Source organism: Solanum dulcamara, chromosome 11 (genome assembly GCF_947179165.1).
Source record: "Solanum dulcamara chromosome 11, daSolDulc1.2, whole genome shotgun sequence".
NCBI lineage: Eukaryota > Viridiplantae > Streptophyta > Magnoliopsida > Solanales > Solanaceae > Solanum > Solanum dulcamara.
In genome coordinates this window covers 33,447,943-33,467,409 of record NC_077247.1, presented here as the reverse complement: position 1 = coordinate 33,467,409, position 19,467 = coordinate 33,447,943, and the positions used below count along the sequence as shown (strand labels likewise).

General features: G+C 35.0%; 1 pseudogene across 1 annotated transcript; it reads left to right on the top strand.

Annotated features, from left to right (window-relative positions):
* The first annotated feature begins 5,635 nt into the window (after positions 1–5,635).
* On the top strand, positions 5,636–17,890 carry LOC129872934 (serine/arginine-rich splicing factor SR45a-like; annotated as a pseudogene). Its single transcript, XR_008762619.1, has 7 exons — positions 5,636–5,759; positions 5,880–5,899; positions 15,707–15,841; positions 16,158–16,257; positions 16,527–16,676; positions 17,289–17,358; positions 17,445–17,890. The product of XR_008762619.1 is annotated as a serine/arginine-rich splicing factor SR45a-like (transcript).
* The last annotated feature ends 1,577 nt before the right edge of the window (positions 17,891–19,467 follow it).

Here is a 19,467-nt window from a genome sequence, read left to right as displayed (position 1 = left end):
CTCGAGGACAATCTGAAATTTCAAAAACATGTTTATCAAGAAATGATTAGCACTTTGATTTTTCCCCCCTATGTTTAAATTTTAATTCATCAAAATGAAAAATGATTTGGAAGATTAATAAATTCAGAATTTTTCATTATTAACCTCTCCGTAATTTAGCAATAGGTCGTGCATGGGACTTCATTAGATGAAATAATAGTATAGTATAGCAATAGGTTATGCATGAGACTTTTTGTATATAGATTTATTGATTGACATGAAATCAGAGGTGAAATTAGAATTTGAAGATAGGGTGGGGATTACTATTTTTAATATACGATTCTCTTAAACTCAAAAAATGCAAAAAATTATGGATAAAGTATAAATTTCAAAATGAACGAATGTCATTAATTTAGTACTAATATAATAAAAGTAGATCATCTATTCATACTTGACATCTACATGTTTTCATATTCTGAAAACGGCCAATAGAATTGTTACAAATATTTACAAATATTTTTTTTTCGATATAACAAACTAAACAATCATTTAAAAATTCATCACCAAGACTATTACGTAGTTCATTCTTGATATGCTTCATGGCTGAAAATGCTCTCTCCACAATTGCAGTAGCAACAGTCAACTTCACAAGTATACAAGAGAATAAATCTCCACAAGATTTGCATCAACCAATGCTTTTGCCAAATCACCAATTCCTTTCAAATCAGAGAATTGTAGGATAACCATGCCACATGTGTATTATGAAAGTATCAAGTTGATAACTAAGATCTCGAAGCTTTAGTTCACCAAACTCATCTAGATAATGCTTGGCCAAAATCATTATTTTTTCCTTATCAAAATTAGCAAAAGCATTAGCCGGATTCATGCTTGCCATACCAAGAAGTAAGTTACCATTCACAATATTAAAATGATTATTAAGCTCTTGAAGTTGCAGGTCAATTATAGCATAAAAGAGCTCAACACGCAAGTGATGTGAATAAGTAACACTAGAAGGCCTATGCTTTGACTTTTCAAGAATATAAAATTCATCCATCTTAGGTACCGAAATTTCATGTTTATCACAAAATGAATCCAAGTTTGGGGCGGTATGAATAAAAGATGTAAGTGTTTAAGCATTTTAATATCAATATTGAGTAATATTAATTTGCATAAGTGACATATGTTATTATTCTCTCTTTAGTGCATAAAAATGTCTTTCATTATCATCTTTAGTTAGTGCAAGACTAAATCATTTCATTATGTATTTTTAATCTAATTATCACTAATAAGTGGTGCACTAAATTATTCCATTATGTATTTTTAACATAATTATCACTAATAAGTGGTGCACTAAATCATAATGGTGCACTAAATCATAATGGTGCACTAAATGATGATAATGATGGCATTCCATTATTTTTTCATCTTTGTATGATTTTCTCTCCTATAAATACAGAGGTCTTCTTTGTTTTGAAATGGAAGAGAAGAATTTTTTTTTTGAGAGAATTAAGTTTGTCTAAAAAAAGAGCTCTTATTAGTTGAAGGGAGGTGTTCTTTGTGTGGAGCTTTAAACTCAACTCTTGTTCAGAGTTTGTTGAGTTACATTTTGTGATAAGGCTGTTGTATCCTAGAGGGGACAAGTCAAGAGGACTACTGCTGGACCAGTGAAATGATTTACTGCAGTGGGCTTGAATCTCCTTAAAGAAAGCGAGATATCCGCGCCTCAGCCAAGAAGTGGAGTCAATTTCTTTATTTTATTTTTCAATTGTAATTTGTAATCTTATAATTTCACCAACAAAAGAACTTCCTATGTTATGCTATTTAATTCTCGGCGATGAATTGATTTGATAGTTTAGATATTATTATTCATGATATTGATCTGATTCAAGATCATCGAGTTGAATTTACAGGCTAAAGATTTATCATCTCTATGGGATTAAATCCCGAGTTATTGCGAAGTAAAAAATTGCTGAAATTATGAAAGTAAATATTCTTTTATTTATTGCTACTGCACTATTTATTCTAGTTTCTACCTCTTTTCTACTTATCATTTATGTAAAAAAGTCAGTCAAAACGATTAATTATTAACTAATTTGAATGAAACTTCATCCATCATCTCTCAAGAATTGCAATTTTATTTTTAGTAATGTCAAGAAATACCATGGCATTAACAATATCTTGCTCCTTCCTCTATAATGCTACACTCAGCTCATTTGACATCACCAATATTTTCAACATCAAGTGTAGTAAGAAAAAAAATTCAAATTCATTAATCATATCCAAAAAAGCTCTTGCTTGCAATCTATCATTTGGGTTAGAACCTCCACATTTAATTGCATCAAGCACAAAAGCTATAGATGAAAATAAAACAACAAAGTCATCCAATGTTTTAAAATGAGATCGATCCCCAACGAGTGTCACCTAAACTTTGAAGCCCTCGTTCTTGATTTAAACCCTTTCCACTTTGAATTTCACCGCTTTCTAGTAGTTGCTTCAACATTTTTGCTTGATGATCCCGAAGTTGATCTGTACACTAAATGATGCTCTAACCACATTCTACACATTAACAATTAATAATAGTAAAGAAGTTATTCACAAACAAATATTTTTTGGCAAGGGTTACAAGTGTCAATTGTAATTGGTGAGCAAAACAATGAATGCAATATGCCGATGGAGTTTTTGCAAAATCAAAGCTTTAAGACCATCCATCTCTCCCTGCATGTTACTAGCCCCATCATAGCCTTGTCCACATATTTTAGATGTACTCAAAAAGTGTCTCAAAAGCAAAGAGCATATTATTTCATTCAATAATTGTGCTGATGTAACACCAATACGAACAATAGTAATAACTCGCTCATTCACTTTGCGTTTTTTGTTAACATACGGCAAAGTAAGGGCCATTTGTTCATGGTGTGATATGTCATTGGATTCATCAACAAATATCCCAAAAAAATCACCATCCAAGTCATCAATTATAGCTTTTACAGTTTCTTGCGCAAGCACTAACAATCTCCTTTTGAATTTTTGAAAAAATCATCATAGCATTTTTTGGAGCATGTTTTGAAATAACACTGTTCACCTCCGAATCATTTTTCCAAGCCATTTCAAAAGACCTAGAAAAAGACCTTTATTTTTTGAAGATTCACTTTCATCATGACCTCGAAAAGATAATTCAAATCTAAGAAGAACCTTGCCACATTAGTTGAAGCCTTTAAACGAATCTAGTGCTCACTTCTTATTTTCTCACATTTGCTTGTCAAAAACAACTTGAATGGTTTGAGATTGATTCTCCAAATCTAGCATATTACTGAAACATCTATTGTGGACACTATTTACTTCACTAACATGTAAATCAAATCGTTCCAAACCGTAGTTTCAAGCCTTAAAATTGATTTTTCGTGAAAAAATCACATGCATTTTTCTTTACATAGTCATTTTTAAATAAGTAACAACATAAATAAAATGCAGCATCTTTCTTCACACTGTACTCCATCCACCTAGAATACGAACTCTTAAACCATGTAGAATTAAATCGACGCATTTTTTTCCAAATCAAGTTGGAGGAAATTCAGTATTATCCGATTGGCAAGGCTCTTGTTCAATATAGTGTCTTCTCACTTCATACCGTATTCTAGGGATATATTTATCAATTGATATTCTTTCTCCAAGATCGAGTTTAAGTGACTGCAAATCAAACTCATCTATAAGACAATGAGAATTGTCTCTAAAACTAGAACTTGATTGAGAAGAATTATATTTCTTCAAATATCTCTCCATTTCAATTCAAAAGAATCAACAACAAAATCCTACAAATAAAATTTCATCAAACTATAAATAAATATAACATTATTAATAGGGGAATGTTAGAATGACACCCTTCCTTTCACAGCACAACAAAAACAAAATATAGTGATAGAGGAATCACACCTTCACAAATCACAAAATAAATAAATAGACACAACTATTTCAATCGTGGAATCACATTCACACCCCTCCTACCATAAAACAACAAAAATAATATATAATGAAGGAATCACACTCCTTTTATAAATCTGTAATAAATATAAATAAAATAAAAACAATGAAATAAGAGAAAAAATAATTGAATAAGAGTAAAACCTGATTTATCCTTCATGTACGGTGACTGATGAGTCTTACAAAATAATAGGACTCCAATTTTACTTCTGCAGTGAAGAATAATTCTTGTGGTTTCTTAGCAGTGAATTGAATTATGAGGAAAAAATTATATACTTTGTTTAGAATTGTGCTGGCCTTTAGAGATTTTATTTATTTTTAATTTAAGTAAGGAAATAGGTGGGGTCGTGGGGGCAGATGAGGTGGCTAGATTTTATTTGTTTTTTGTTTGAATAGACACAGGTGGGGGAGGATAGGTGGAAAAACCCTTGGCCTGCCTTAAAAGAAAAAATATTACCCTTGAGTTGCAAAGTCATATCTTTGACCAATGCACCCAAGCACATTTTGAAAATGAAGGTGCATAATTAAATATATAATTTTTTTTTAGTTTATCTATTTATATATACAAAAAAAAAAATTAAAAAGTTACTTGGTGTACGTATACCCTCATTGGACCAAATACATGTACAAAACACATACACGAAACTAATTTGTACTAAAATGATGAGAAAATCACACAGAAAAGGTGGAGAAAGATAATCCCATGAGTCCTTGTCACCCGACTTAGCAAATAATTCAGGACGTTTGGTAGCTGATTAGAGTTATGCAAGTATTAGTAATGTATGAATTAGTTATTCGTGGTTCTATACTATACAATAATATATACATTTTTTCATAACTTATATATGTATGATTTATGTGGGTGTTTAAATTGTCAACCATACATCATATTACTTTTTTATTCATGAATAATTTATTTCTTATCTATCTACCAAACGTCGTATAAATTATATATAAATTAATAAATAAATAATCTATTGGACAAATTATACAAAATATCAGCCCATAAACTTAATTTGCCAGTTTTTAGCCCAAATTTTAATAATTACTTAATATGACTAGCTTTGTGAGCTATTTGTGGGGGTATATGTGAGCCATTTATGTAACAGTAGGGGTATATATGAATTACTTTCATAACGAGACATATATCAATTCTACATGACAAAGTTGAGGGGTATATCAGACCATCTTCCCTTCTTACTCCTCCACCTTTTTTGTCTTCGACTTCTTCTGCTTTGCCATTCTTAAGGTCCCCTTCTTCATCTTTTTTTAACATTTGATATATCGAAAGGTGAATCATTTTGAGTGAATTATATATAAAAAAACTCGAAACATCAAGAGAATTTTATATTTATAATTTGAGACTATTTTTAGGTAATTTTGAGTTGATCGAGATTGAATAGTTAGTTGTATGTATACTTCATGTGTAGTTAAACGATATTCAACATTTTGAGTGCATCATAATATATATGTAAGCTATATTGTAAAATCAGTATATCTTTTTTTATGACTTTTAACTATTTTAAATATAAATAAAAATATAATTATATTTATTGTAAACTAGTTAATTTATTGTATATATTTAAAGCTTATCCCAATTTATTTGGCTACCAAACGATTCATAAGGGTGTATATGTAATTTAACGTGTTTCACCTAACTATCTTGTATATGTTACGAATCTAGAGCATAATTACTACATCACATCACATCACATCACATCCCTTTCCCCTAAGAAGCTTCTGGCAGCAAAATCGTTTTCTTCCCCGTTTTGGCGATTTAGGGCTTCCTCGCATCCTGGGAAATGGTGAGCTCCCTCTCTTCTTACCTGCCAATGCATCTCTTTGCGTGTGTCAGTCTTTGTTTTATGCATTGATCCCTTTTCATCTGATTGTTGCCAATTGATCTTACTTTCGATTCCTTGCAGGCTCATTCTCCTCGCAAAAGGTTCGTCTTTGTTTCTATCGCCAATTATACATTTCATTTTTGTATTTGTTGAAGCATCTTGCTCTTAAAAATTGGTACTTGTATTTCTTTGTTGTACGTTACGGGTTTTGACTAGTCCTTAATGATCGAATGTTTAGGTTAACTTGTGTATGACTCTTGTGGGAGATAGATCTCGTTGGTTATGTGCTATAGTGGAGGAATATATGCAGCTGGGACCATTTGAATAAGCTATTGGATGATTATAGTTTCAATTTTGACATAAATCTATACGTTTTTTGAAGAAAAAAGTTGACTAAGAAAATATGCATTCAGACAGAGCCAATCGACAGACTTTACTTTATATACAACTATATAACAACAACAACAAGCCCAGTATAATCCCACTATGTGGGGTCTGGGGAGGGTAGAGTGTACACAGACCTAACACCCACCTTGAAAGGTAGGGTGACTGTTTTCGAAAGACCCCGGTTTAAGAGAGAAGAACAAGAGAGAAGAAATAAGGAAAACAAAAGCCAAAGTTAGATAAAACCAAGCATATCGAAAACAATATAAAAATATGCGTACTAAGAGCGAGAAAGTCAGGGACAGATCAGAGAGAAAGAAACATTCACTACTATAGATGAATAGGATAACCAAAATATACCCGACCCGCAAATGTAAGCAGTAATCAAATGCAGAAATCCAAAGTTAATAAACAAATGAGCAAAACTACGATTACTATGGTAGATAGATAAGTCACCTAGCCTACTATCTTAATTTTAGTCCTCCACAACGTCCTATCTAAGGGCATGTCCTCGGTGAGCTGCAACTGTGCCATATCATGTCTAATCACCTCTTTCCAATACTTCTTCGGCCTCCCTTTGCCCCTCCTGAAACCATCCATAGCAAATCTCTCGCACCTCCGCACTGGAGCATTTGTGTCTCTCCTCTTCACATGCTCAAACCATCTCAGTCTCGCTTTTCGCATCTTGTCCTCCACCGATGCCACTCCTACCTTGTCTCGGATATCTTTATTTCTGATTCTATCCATCCTAGTGTGCCCACACATCCACCGCAACATTCGCCTTTTCGCGACTTTCATCTTCTGAACATGAAGTTTCTTGATTGGCCAACACTCCGTCTCGTATAATAAAGTTGGTCTAACCACCACTTTGTAGAACTTGCCTTTGAGTTTTGGTGGCACTTTCTTGTCACACAGCATTCCGGAGGCGAGTCTCCATTTCAACCACCCTGCACCAATACGATGTGAAACATCGTCATCGATATCCCCATCTTCCTGTATAATAGACCCAAGATACTTGAAGCTTTTTTTCTTTTGAATGGCCTGGGCACCAAGCCTCACTTCCCCGTCCGCCTCACGTGGCAAGCCACTGAACCTGCACTCCAAGTATTTTGTCTTGGTCCTACTCAATTTAAATCCTTTAGACTTCAACGTCTGTCTCCAGCCCTCTAGCTTATCATTAACTCTGTTGCGAGTCTCGTCAATCAGGACTATGTCATCTGCGAACAACATACACCAAAACACCTCACCTTGTATTTGTCTCGTCAATTGATCCATCACCAGGGCGAATAGAAACGGACTAAGAGTTGATCCTTGGTGTAACCCCATCATAACAGGAAAGTGTTCCGAGTCTCCTCCTACTGTCCTGACCCTGGTCTTTGCTCCATCATACATGTCTTTAATCGCTCTAATGTACGCCACAGGTACACCTCTCGCCTCCAAGCATCTCCATAGGACTTCTCTTGGCACTTTGTCGTAGGCCTTTTCTAGGTCGATGAATATCATGTGTAAGTCCCTCTTCCGCTCCCTATACTGCTCCACCAATCTCCTTACAATATGAATGGCTTCTGTAGTCGAGCGCCCCGGCATGAATCCAAACTAGTTCTCTGAAATAGACACACTTCTCCTTACCCTCATTTCCATCACCCTTTCCAACACTTTCATAGTGTGGCTTAGCAGCTTGATACCTCTGTAATTGTTGCAGCTTTGAATGTCTCCCTTGTTCTTGTACACGGGAATCATTGTACTCCACCTCTATTCTTCCGGCATCTTCGATGTCTTGAAAATGACATTAAACAACGCAGTCAGCCACTCCAATCCTACCCTACTTGCATTCTTTCAAAATTTCCTAGGGATCTCGTCAGGTACGGTCGCTCTTCCCTGCACATCCTACGAACAGCTCCCTTAACCTTCTCCACCATTATCCTCCTACAATACCTAAAATCGCGACGCCTATCCAAGTGCTCCAAGTCTCCCAACACAAAGTCTCTGTCCCCTCCTTCGTTCAAGAGTTTGTGAAAGTATGACTGCTATCTCTGTCTGATATGGGATTCCTGTACCAGCACTTGGCCATCCTCGTCCTTGATGTACTTCACTTGATCCAAGTCACGTGTTTTCCTCTCTCGCGCCTTGGCGAGCTTAAATAGCTTCTTATCCCCACCTCTCACCTCTAGTTCAGCATAAAGGCGTTCAAAGGCTGCCGTTTTAGCCGCCGAAACTGCCATTTTCGCTTCCTTACTCGCCATCTTATACTTTTCCCTATTCGTCCGCTTCTCTTCATCATCCTTGCTATCTACCAACTTCACATATGCCTGCTTCTTTGCTTCTATCTTTCCCTGGACTTCTCCATTCCACCACCAATCCCCTCGGTACCTTCCACGGCGGCCTCGTGAGACCCCCTATACCTCTCTAGCTGCTTTCCTAATGCAGCTAGCTGTCCTATCCCATATACTGCTTGCATCCCCCCTATTATCCCACACCTCCATAGCCGTTAGCTTCTCCCCAATCTCTAGGGCACTAGACGGAGTCAAACGACCCCACCTAATCCTCGGGTGGTCATCTACTACCCTCTTCTTCTTCTTCCTTCTTATCTCCAAATCCATGACCAATAACTTATGTTGGGTCGTAAGATTCTCACTTGGTATGACCTTGCAGTCCTTACAGAGGTTTTTATCATCTTTTCTAAGGAGCAAAGAGTCTATTTGCGTCGCTGCCTTCGAGCTACGGAAGGTTACCAAGTGTTCCTCCTTCTTCGAAAAACTGGAGTTGGCCACCATTAATCCAAAAGCTTTTGCAAAATCCAGGAGTGAGGCTCCTCCACCATTCCTGCACCCGCAGCCAAATCCTCCATGCACCTCGTCATAGCCCGTCGAAACAGACCCAATGTGCCCATTAAAATCTCCTCCTATGAATAGCTTCTCAGTATACTGGCCACCACTTTGTCCAAGTCCTCCCCAAAACGCCTTTTTTATCTCTTCGTCCAACCCCACTTGTGGCGTGTAGACACTAATAATGTTCAATGTGAGCCCTCCAACGACTAACTTAATCGTCATCATCCTATCATTGATCCTCCTAACCTCTACCACCTGATCCCTAAGTTCGCTATCTACTAAGATCCCTACCCCATTCTTATACCTCGACTTGCCCGAGAACCAAAGTTTGTACCCGTCCACCTTCTTAGCTTTAGGTCCTACCCATTTAGTCTCTTGGACGCAAGCTATATTAATCTTCCTCTTCTTAAGAATCTTAACTAACTCTATGGACTTTTCCGATAAAATCCCAATATTCCAAGACCCTACTCTCAATCCAGAAGCTCTCTCAGCCCCCCCAACCCTGTCCCTCGATCCCAGCCGAGAACATGACCCTAGTCTATCATCGCTCACTAAAGCCAGAACAACAGATATATGCTAGTAAAAGGATAATCTAAGATAAACGAAGAATCAATAGTAGAGCACAGGTTAGCAATAGTCTAATAGCAGTGAGATATGTAATTAATTAGGCGGAGCAAGCAAAATTTATAAGGCTAAAATATAGGAAATGGGCTATTGGAGGTACCAACTCCAAGTAAATAAAACCTGTTCACTCGCCGGAAACTGCCGAAATACCTATGCAGAAACTGCCCGGAAATCCACTGGTGGGGGGTTTCCGATTGCAGTCAAAGAGGGAAAAAAAAACACAAAGAAGAAGGAAAGAAGAGATGAAGAGAGAGAACAGAGGGGAGAGAGAGATCTGGCCGGAAATACTCTTCGCCGATGGCCGCCTGGGGAGGTGGTGGCCTGGGGGTAGGTGGAATGGGGTGGGGGGAGGTACTTACCGTTGGAAGATGAGAGGAGAGAGAAGATACTCAGACCAATCCCCCCATCATGATTCATGATTGGTGGCGACTCGGATGGCATCTGATTAACTAGCGCGTGATCCCACAAGTGGGATCTAGTTAGGGTGGGGTGCACGCGGGTTAGAGAAATTGCTTCCGATAGACCCTCGGCTCAAGAAAAGTGTTTTACTTCATATGCTTTACTCTATATATCTCACTTAATTGCACTTTCTCAATGTTTTGTTCATATGCTTACCAAAGCAAAGGTAAGTTCCATAGAATGGTTGTAAGACCAACAATGTAGGAGTGGATGTCAGGCCTCTGAATTCTAACATATCCACAAGGTGAGTGTTGTAGTGAATGCTGGGATGGATATGTGGTGATACAAGATTAAAAGTAATCATACTCCTCAGAACGTTCTATTAACACACATAGAAGATAAAATGGGAGACTGTTGCTTTAGATGATTTGGTCATATCCTTACTGACCTCCAGATGCACCAGTTGGCAGTTTATAGCTGCGGAACCTTAAAATCATATGTAAAAGAAACTTGGCCGGAAGATATTTCTTGGAGTCTAGGAAAAGTGTGGTTCAATGAAAGAAAAATGTCTATAAAGGTGATATCAGTTAGTTAGGATTAAGTTTTAGGTTGAATGTTTGCTCGTAGTCTTTTAGGTTTGTTAGGGTTCATATATCAGTAGAAATGTGGAGAACTTCTAGTGCTAGTGAAACAAATTTTGATAGTATTGGACAGAGAGGGGCTTAGATGGAGTTACATAGACAGCAGGATCCATATAGCCCCCACTTGTTGGGTTTGAAGTGTATTTGTACAATTTGAAATGGTGTAAGAAAATCAGCCATTAAGTTTAAGTTAGTTAGAAATGTTTCTTTCCATCTCATTCAGAAAACGAATAATGATTTTGAACTCGGTTAACATACTTCTATTTTTTGATAACTGAAAAATCCCCAAGAGCTGTTTGGTGCAAAATTCTAAACTTTGTGTATAATCCTCTACCTTTCTCTCCTTATGTATCTGAATTCCACAGGGAAGGGCACGTTTCTTAAACAAATAAATTAAAAGGGCGCCTTCTTTCTGGGACAACTCAAAAGACTCATTTTGCTTAACAATATGCGAAATGTTAAAGTTTTACTTGAAACCGTTCAGTTTGGGGCTCTGATTTTTTTGTTTTTGTTTGTAATTCGCATTCCGAAGTTCGAAAAGTATTCATTTTTTCTTCTTTTTTTTCCAGTTCGCCTGGCATTTTGCAAAATGCTCTATTATCATTTAAAAAAAAATGCTAGATTGGTGCTTAGTTAGGTGAAATGCCCCTATACTTTATCTCTTCTTCTTCCTTGGCTACTGCGCTGGCAAAGCAATATCCATTTTCAAACTTCACCCAAATTTTTTTTCCTTCCCAACCTTCTAAACTTACTCCAAATCTTTTTTTAGATAGTTCTTAGGTAGTTCGTTTGGTGGTGCTGGTACTGCTTGGACAATCGGAAGACCATACCATCGACATAACACCTCATTATCGCACTGCTTGGAGTATAACTCCACCCATTGTAGTACCTCTCCTCATTTGTCCACTCCAGGAGACTTGTAATCATATTAATTGGAGTTGGACTGAGTTTAGAAGGAAGGAAAATTTAGGTTAAGTTTGAAAATGGCTACTATTTTGCCTAAGCACTAGACGGGGAAGAAGGAGAGATAAAATATTGGGGCATTTCGCCCAAAATCTGCACCAATCAGGCATTTTTCAGAAAGAAAATAGGGTGTTTCGCATAATGCCAAGTGAACAACAAAAACTGGAAACTTTTCCATTTCAGAATGCAAATTACAAAAGAAAGAAACATTTTAGTTTGCATACTGATATGTGAAATCCAATTTTTAAAAATAAATTGGGGCCCATGAACTAAAGGGTGTTAGGCAAAACTTAAACATGTCGCATACTATTTAGCAAAATAGCCCTTTTGGTTTGTACCAGAAAGAAGTTGCCCTTTTGGTTTATTTGCTTAAAAAACATATGCTTTCAGCCCTCTGTACTCCATCACGTGCCACACTATTACCAACTAGAGCAAAGCCTCGGGGCAATTTGTTTAACACACTTCTTGTTGTATTTTAATGCCTTTTTCAATTCAATTATTTGCTTTTTCGTTGCACCTTACTACCTTTCTTCAATAAAGTGAAAATACTTAAAGTCACATACCTTTCACAATTTTCTAAATTTTACATGTTTGAATATTTTGATCAAAGCTTCAAAAACTTTAACCAAGTCTCTCTCTCTATATATATATAAAATATATATATATATATATAATAATAATAATAAATATAATATTCGCCCATCACTATTTGTCATATATATATTTCCGCCCATTCTTATTTAAAAAAATAATAATATAACATTCGCCCATCACTATTTGTCATATATATATATATATTTCCGCTCATTCCTATATAAAAAAATAAAAAGATATATAATAATAAATATAACATTCGCCCATCACCATTTGTCATATATATATATGCAAATGTTATATTTATTATTATTATTATTTTATTTTTTATTTTTTTAATAGGAATGGGCGAATATATATATATATATATATATATATATATGTTTTCGTTCATTCCACATTATTTTATTTTTCTGTCCATCCTGCATTATTTTATTTATCCGCCCATCTCGTATTATTTTATTCATCTGCCCATTTTGCATTATTTTATTCATCCGCTATTCCCTATTATTTATTTCATCCGCATATTCCTATATCTAGGAAGGAGGAAAACGGGGACAGAAGACTTAAAAAAAAGCCTTACGCTCTGATTTTGAATATTTCTTGAAAAGAAATTTAGAATTCTCTCTATCGTACTTGACTTTGCTTGAAGAGTAAGGGTAGATTCGTGACTGAATAAATTTCGTTCACTGCCCTGCAACGGGTAATAATCACTCCATGTTCCTCTGTTTTCGTTGTCATTATGATAAAATGTTGTCTCTGCTCACTTTAGCTATACTAAAAGCAATGTTTTAAAATTTATTTGGGTCTAGCCCTGGTCTTTTAGATGCCCAAAGTTGTGTTTATTCCACTTTTTTGCCGTCACGAGCTTAAATATTGATAATTTCGTTTTACAAATAAATATTCACGTGAAATCAGTTTCTTTCCAATTTGCTAATTTATTCAATATTTTTATATGTGGAAGAAACTTTCAATTCAGGTGTTCCTTAAAAAAAAACATGTCATCTTATGACTTCACTTGGAATAATTAGGTGGCGACTCCTTAAATTAAATAATTTAGGAATAACCAATATGTTGTACACCGTTTGACCTCGAGTTAAAATGGGGTATAACAGCTTGGCAACACCGCTGTGGTATAGATCCAAGTGAAGTGATAAGATGACATGTTTTTTTATTTTTTTTAAGAAACACATGAATTGAAAGTTTCTTCCACATATAAAGATATTGAATAAATTAGCAAATTGGAAAGAAACTGATTTCACGTGAATATTTATTTTTAAAACGAAATCATCAATATTTAAGCTCGTGACGGCAAAAACGTGGAATAAACACAACTTTGGGCATGTGAAAGACTAGAGCTAAACCCAAATAAATTTTAAAACATTGAGTGAGCAGAGACAATATTTTATCATAATGACAACGAAAACAGAGGAACATGGAGTGATTATTATCTGTTGCACGGCAATGAACAAGAATGATTTGGTCACGAATCTACCCTTACTCTTCAAGCAAAGTCAAGTACGATAGAGAGAAAATTCTAAAATTATTTTCAAGAAATATTCAAAATCAGAGCGTAAAGATTTTTTTTTAGTCTTCTGTCCCCGTTTTCCTCCTCCCTCCTAGATATAGGGATATGCGGATGAAATAAATAATAGGGAATGACGGATGAATAAAATAATGCGGAATGGGTAGATGAATAAAATAATGCGGAATGGGTAGATGAATAAAATAATACGGGATGGACGGATAAATAAAATAATGCGGGATGGACAGAAAAATAAAATAATGCGGAGTGAACGGAATTATATATATGACAAATGGTGATGGACGAATGTTATATTTATTAGTATTTTTTTAATATGAATGGACGGAAGTATATATATATATATATGACAAATGGTGATGAGCGAATGTTATATTTATTATTATATATATTTTTATTTTTTTATATAGGAATGGGCGGAAATATATATATATATATATATATATGACAAATAGTGATGGGCGAATGTTATATTATTTTTTTTAATAGGAATGAGCGGAAATATATATATATATATATATTCACCCATTCCTATATAAAAAATAAATAAAAAAATATATATATTTCGTCCATCACTATTTGTCACACACACACACACATATATATATATATATATATATATATATATATATGCACACACATTTACCACAAAAAATTTAAACATGCTATGAGTCCCAAAAAGGATTTAATTTATGATTTTTAGTCCCATAAATTTTAGCATGCACGTAGAGATAGAGATGTTGGTTCCGATAGACCCTCGGCGTAAAATAAAGCATATCCAAGCTGCTAGGATAAGGAAATGCAGAAATAAGCAGTAGCAAGAACAAATTACACCAGGTTTGTTGTTGTTTAATCCCATAAATTGGTTTGACACGTAAGTGTAAAAGGTTAAGTTAGCTTTAAAATGTGACATAAGTCTCTATTGCTTATTATTTTGTGGATAACATAACTTAAAGATCAAACATTTAAAATCACAATACCAGTGGTGGGTTTGACTCTTTTACCATGATAAGAAAATGGACCTTGGACCTAACTTAATTGCAAAAGCTAGCTCATTTAGTGAGGGTTGCCCAAGGCCATATAAAAAAAGACAAAATCCCATTCGGCACTTTTAAGTGTTCATAGAATAACTATCCTACTCCCTCCGGAAAGTTCAGATTTGTAATTGTCCACTCCCTTAGTTTATACTTTGATGTTCCACTTTTTATGTCGACTATAAACATTGCAATTTTTTTTCCGGACTCATGTTGAGTTTTAGAAACTTAAAGTGAACAGTAAAAAGTTGTTAGAAGCTTACTCAAATTCTGTATTTTCAATAATTATAATTTATAAGTATGGGGTCAAATCGTGTTATTTCATGGTGAGTAACTGGTTTCGTTGGGTGGTGGAAGACTAACGGAAATACACTTCAAGCTATATTTTGAGGTTTTTGGCCAAACTGTAGGCGTAATTGCTGGAACATGATATTTTTGAATTATTTACATTTATCCAATCATACTGCTGTTGTTTGGAGTGTCATTTCCTTTTCTAAGTATAATTCTAAGATTCATTCCGAGCTCTCTAGAAACGTATTACAAGCATTGAGTTAATATATAAAAATTACGTATTTTAATATACGTATCAACTCTTTTCATGCTTTATGATTTGTATGAATTTCACCTGCAAAAAGATGACTCCATTATTTTAAGGGTCCCTTTTAATACATGTTTTTTTATGTCAATATATTTTGTTTTCCTTGTTTCTCTTCCCTTGTTCTTCTCTCTTAAGCCGAAGGTCTTTCGGAAACAGCCGCCCTACCTTCAAGGTGGGGGTTAAGTCTGCGTACACTCTACCCTCCCCAGACCCCACATGGTGGGACTATACTGGGTTTGTTGTTGTTGTATCTTGTTTATTGTTGAAGTTGTTTGATCTTCATATATTTCGGATGTCCAGGTATTCACGCTCTCCTTCTCCTTGGGAAGAAAAGTCGAGATCTAGATCTAGATCAAGGTCTAGATCGCCACCTGGGTCATATTCAAGGCCAAAGGGAAGATCTAGGTCCAGATCAAGGTCAAGAAGTCGTGGCAGGTCTGTTGGAACTTCAGCTTTACTCTACCTTGGCATTTATTTTAACAGTGGTGTCCAAGCACCTTAACTAGTCCACTAAGTACTTGCTAAACTCTGCTCACTAGGCAGATGGGAAGAAATCACCTAATGTTTTTGTCTCTGGTGGATTTTTACCAACACCCACTTCATTGATCATTAGGACAGTGTCCTTGGGTACAACTTTGCCTTATATTTGTTATTGTAGTGATACATGCATATTCCCTGGAGTTATGCCCGTGTTGTTTGTTGATTGGCTTTTTTTAAAGCTGTTTTTGTCTTCCTGTATGACTTATTTCAGGGAAGAAGTTTCTAATCCAGGAAACACACTTTATGTGACTGGTTTGTCTACAAGGGTCACTGAAAGGGACCTGGAGGAGCATTTCTCAAAGGAGGGAAAGGTTGGTTATTTTTAGTTTATGTATTAGTAGGTTATTTTCTCTTTCCTTCTCCAGTTCCCTCTCCTGCAGCTCTTCCTAGCTCACAGAAAGGTTTTTGCCCTCCAAATCATGCATATTGTGTTTTTCTTCAGGTTTATTAATAATAGAGTCTGGTCGCTGTGTAAACCAACAGATTGATTTATGGTGTCATCTTGACCTAAATAGTGTCCCATTACCCTGTATTGATTACTTTAATTTCTTCTGTCTTTTCTTTAAATTTTGTACACTAGGTGAAATCAGTTTTTCTTGTCATGGAGCCGCGTTCTCGGATTTCTCGTGGTTTTGCTTTTATAACGATGGATAGCATGGAGGATGCTAATCGTTGCATTAAACACCTTAATCAGTCGGTTCTTGAAGGCCGTTACATTACAGTGGAAAAGGTTAGCTTATTATACTGATTATTGAAACTCGTTTGTTTCCTATTTGATTGCACATCTGTCTTCTTAACTTGGAGATTTTCTGGCTACATTCAGAAAGACATTGCGTCAGCTTTGTTGGCAGCAATCAAAGATGATCAGTTCTTCCCTTGCAACATTATTTTCACTCAGCTTGATCAATCGCTCGCTAAAACAGCTTTTCACATGCATCTGATCAACTAAACATAGCAACTATATTACCCAACAACTATACTACTTCAGCAAATTCTTTCAACTCTCAACTAATCAACGGTCATTATCAACAATCTAATCAGGCTTTTATGGTATTGGATACCTGGCATTGGTTTCTATCTTCCATCCTTCCTGTGATAAAACTAGTAAAAATAACTAAGCTGCTCTGTTTACACAAATTAGATGGTATTTTCATGTGCTTGTGCCACTCATTCATGAAGTATTGAAGGAAAAGTAAATGAATCTGATTTCTTTGCCCATATGAGAGAATGTTGTGTTCATTCTTTATTACAACAGTGATTACATTGTTTGATCCTAGAATTCTGTATGTAAATGTACATTTTGTTCAGATCTCCCATTTTGAGACATATAAGTATTTTTCAGTCTCGAAGGAAACGCGCAAGGACTCCTACTCCTGGTCACTATCTAGGGCTTAAGAATGCAAGGGGTGACGGTGAGTGTTTCTAATACTATATAAGTTTGTATGGCATATTCAGCATAACTGTGGAAGTTCTTAACTACTGGTTGCTTTGTTCAAAGGTTATCGTGGTGATCGTGGAGACCTTGGTAGGTATAGAGACCGTGGGGACTATGGGTACCGAAGATCTCCAAGGCATTCACCATATAGAGGTGGACGAGATTATTCTCCTAGGCGCTCGCCTTATGGGGGAAGGTCAAGAAGGGAGCGTTCTAGGTCATATTCTCCTTATGGAAGGAGCTATCCTCGTGGTCCCAGATAGGACTTCGGCAAGTCGTCTGAATCCCCAGTGGCAATGGAAAACTGCTACAGGGATCTATATAGTGTGGTGTATCTAAGTTAGGAAGGATGATGATATTAATGAATGAATGTTTAGTGTGTTTGTGTATTGTCCTTATCGCTAGCTGACTTCCTTACTGTAGCTGTGTTTGCAACAAGGTTTAAGTAGTGAACAAAATGAAATTACTAACCATGGGAAATATAGTTCTCTACTGCTGATTTGATGGAACTCTGATTGAAAATTTCTGATTCTTGTATCCTAGTTTGCTTTATTTCAAGTGGGGATCAGTATTGTTAGAATAGAGGGTATTTTTGACCCTTTAAAAAATGAGTCAATAGGACCAAAACTTCTAGACCACCCTAATACCATCATAATTTCTAGTTGCTTCTATTATCATATGCGCCATTTATATATCTATAATAAAGTTAGGCATAGAGGAGGTGATGTGATATCTTTCTGTGGTTAAATTGTTATATATCTTCTTTTTATTTTAAGTGAAATTTTTTCTATTTTTCTCATTTTCTGATTAAAGAATTAGCTATAAAGTCATTTAATTCATATCAGTTGCATATGTTTATTGTTTTCTATAATTAATAAGTATTATTTAATTAGCTGATCATTTGGGTTTAGAAAGGAACCTCTGAAATATTATAAACCAAATAGTTTGCTAATTTCAACGTCTTTAGCAACTTCCTACTTCTTGTAATAGTGCAAAGAGGTTTGCCCAAAAAAATGAGGAGAGAATGAAGTTGGGAGAAGGAATCTGAGGAAGCCATTTTTGCATTTTGGAAGTTGGGAGTAAGAGTGTACATGGATCGGGTTGGTTCGGATTTTTTACAAATCAAATCAAACCATTTGTGTCGGATTATTAAATTTATAAACCAAACCAAACCAATAAAAGTCGGGTTTTTTGATATCAATTTTTCTCGGGTTTTTTGGGTTTTTTTGGATTTTTTCGGGTTTCTCAAATTTTTAATAGTATCTAATAAAAAGCACAGAGCAGTGCTTCTTAAAAAGAGTTCTAGTACAAAATATCAACATATAAGATGGAGGCAGAACACTGTTTGAAGATTTAACTTTATAATAGAAAAAAATACTAGGAAAAATACCTTTTAATAAATAATTATTGATTTTAGCGATACTTTTTATTTATTACCAATATATAGCAATATTATGATATATCTACTATGTATTAAAAGTGAATTATGTATGCAATATAAATGTATTATAAGTGTTTTAAAATATATTATACTTGTTTGATAAGAAATTGATACAATGTATTATAAGTGTATTAAAGTATGTGGTAAATATATTATCCATGAATAAAACTTGTATTATATGAGTTTTATAAATTATTCTCGCTAATATGTATTAAAATTGTATTATAAGTATTCAGTGAAAAAAAATATTATTGCTATAAATGGTAAATATTTTCTTAATATAGTACATTTATGTAAATTTTTCTTTATAATATAACTTTATAAGATGAGTCAAGTTCAAATCTAAATATAAGAAAGAAAACAAAAATTATGAAAAATTTTTAAAAAATATTTATAAATTATATTTTAATAAATATTTTTATGTATAACATAATTTAAAAGTAGTATATCTATAATCGAGTCGGTTTGAATTCGATTTGACATTTTTTAGTTAAAACCAAACCAATCCTATAATGGTCGGATTTTTTTTCCAAACACCAAACCAAGTCAAACCAAACCACTAGTCGGGTTTTTTTTCTGGTTTAGTTTGGTTTGTCGGTTTGGTGCGGTTTATCGATTTGCCCTGTACAACCCTAGTTGGGAGAC